This window comes from Elephantulus edwardii, unplaced genomic scaffold, assembly GCF_000299155.1.
Source record: "Elephantulus edwardii isolate Elephantulus edwardi_28Jun2011 unplaced genomic scaffold, EleEdw1.0 scaffold00310, whole genome shotgun sequence".
Classification (NCBI taxonomy): domain Eukaryota; kingdom Metazoa; phylum Chordata; class Mammalia; order Macroscelidea; family Macroscelididae; genus Elephantulus; species Elephantulus edwardii.
In genome coordinates this window covers 728,468-730,806 of record NW_006400060.1, presented here as the reverse complement: position 1 = coordinate 730,806, position 2,339 = coordinate 728,468, and positions in this window count along the sequence as shown.

Genomic DNA, 2,339 nt, shown 5'->3' with positions numbered 1-2,339 from the left:
TTGCCTTTTCCATCTCGTTGAAGAATGGGATTGGTATTTGTATTGGGATTGCATTAAATGTGTAAATTGCTTTTGATAATATTGCCATTTTCACAACATTGAGTCTTACTATCCATGAGCAAGGGATATTCTTCCACTTTTCAGGATCTCTTTTTGTTTGTATGTCTTCCAAGAAAGATTTGTTTGTTCTTTTGCAGTTCATGGTATACTCAATAATCTTTGCCAGTGGCACAATTCAAAGCCATCAGTTCTTTTGACTTTCTTATAATTGTCTAACACAATGAGGCAGAAGAGCTGTGTGGAGGTACGACGTGTGTGCAGGAGGTGACTCAGCTGATCCCACAATACAAAGGTACAAACAACTGTGTCTCCCAGAAGCCCATGGGTCAAGGTGTCCACCTACAAATTTTGGAGCACAAAGCATGGGACAGCAGGACGGAGCACAGGGGTATGATGTGTGGCATGAATTGATTCAGCTGACCCCACAACACACAAGGTATGAACGAGTAAGTTTCCTATAAACCCGTAGGTCAAGGCTGATATGTCAAATTTTGGATCAAGTAGCGTGGGCGCAGCAGGGCAGAGTGGGGCATATGTTGTGTTTGGCAGGGTTTAATCAGTTGAACCTGCAGCACACAGGTATGAACAACTATGTCTACCAGAAGCCTGCAGATCAAGGCTGACAACTTCTGATTTTGGAGCACAAAGCATTGGGCAGCATGGTGAAGCATGGTGGTATGACCTGTGTGGCAGGAGGTAACCCCTTTGACCCCACAACACATAAGTGTGAACAACTATGTCTCCCCAAAGCCCATGGGTCAAAGTTGACAATTTCAAATTTGGAGCACAAAGCATGGGCGCAGCAGGGTGGAGCATGGGGGTATAACGCATGTTGTTTTTGTTGTTATGTACCGTCGAGTTGCTTGCGACTCATAGTGACCCTAAACGCTGCTCTATTCTGTGCCAACCTCGCTGTCTCTGACACACTCATTCCCACCACCCCAGTCAAAGAATCGATCTTTCTCATTGAGGGTCTTCCTCTCCTACGCTGTCCCCCCACTATCCCAAACGTGATGTCCCTCTCCAAGGACCAGTCCCTCCTTGCAACATGCCCAAAGTATGTCAGACGAAGCTTCAAAATCCTGGACTCCAAGGAACATTCTGGCTTCACCCTCTCCAGGACAAACCTGTTTGTTCTCCAAGCAGTCCATGGTATATTCAACACTCTTCTCCAGCACCAAAGCTCAAAGGCACCAATTCTCTTTCTATCATCCCTATTCACTGTCCAACTCTCTGATGCACAGCACATAATTGCAAAGACTATAGCACACCTTAGTCTCCAGCCTGACGTCGTTGCTCTTCAGTACTCTTGAAAGGACCCTCACAGCTGACTTTCCCAATGCAATTTGTCTCTTCTTTCCCTGGCTGCTGGTACCAAGAGTGTTGACTGTGGAGTCAAGTAAACTAAAACTGTTAACTATCTCAATCTCTTCAGCATCCATACTGATGCTGCCAATAGGCCCAGTGCTGAGAATCTTTGTTTTCTTGATGTTGAGCTTCAATCTGTATTGAAGGCTGAAGTCCTTGACTTTCTGCAGCAAATGCTTCAAGTCCTCCTCAGCAAGCAGGATTGTGTCATCTGCATAATGCAGGTTGTTGATGAGTCTTCCACCAATCCTGATACCACATTCCTCCTCACACAGACCAGCATCTCAGATGATCTGTTCTGCATACAGATTGAAAAGGTGTGGAGAAAAAAAAATACATCCTTCACGGAACCTCTTCTTGGTTTTGAACCATCTAATGTCTCCTTGCTCTGTTCTGATGACTGTGTCTTGTTCCAAGTATAGTTTTCAGATTAGCACAATCAAATGTTCTGGGATTTCCATTCTTCTCAGAGTCAGCCATAGCTGGTTGTGATCCACACAGTCAAAAGCCTTTGTATAGTCAATGAAGCACAGACAGACATTCCTCTGGTATTCTCTGCTTTATGCCAAGATCCATCTAACATTAGCTATAATATCCCTAGTACCATGGCCTCTTCTAAATCCAGCCTGCACATCTGGCAGTTCTCTGTTGACATATTGCTCCAGTCGTTTTTTAATATTTTTCAGCAGAATCTTGGTTGCATGTGATATTGATGATATTGTTCAATAATTTCCACACTTTGTTGGGTCACCTTTCTTTGGAATGGGAACAACTATCGATCTTTTCCAGTCAGTTGGCCAGCTGGCTGTCCTCCAGATTTCTTGGCACAACTTAATGAGCACATCCAGGGCAACGTCTGTTTGTTGAAATATGTCAATTGGTATGCCGTCAACTTGTGTTGCCTTTTTTTT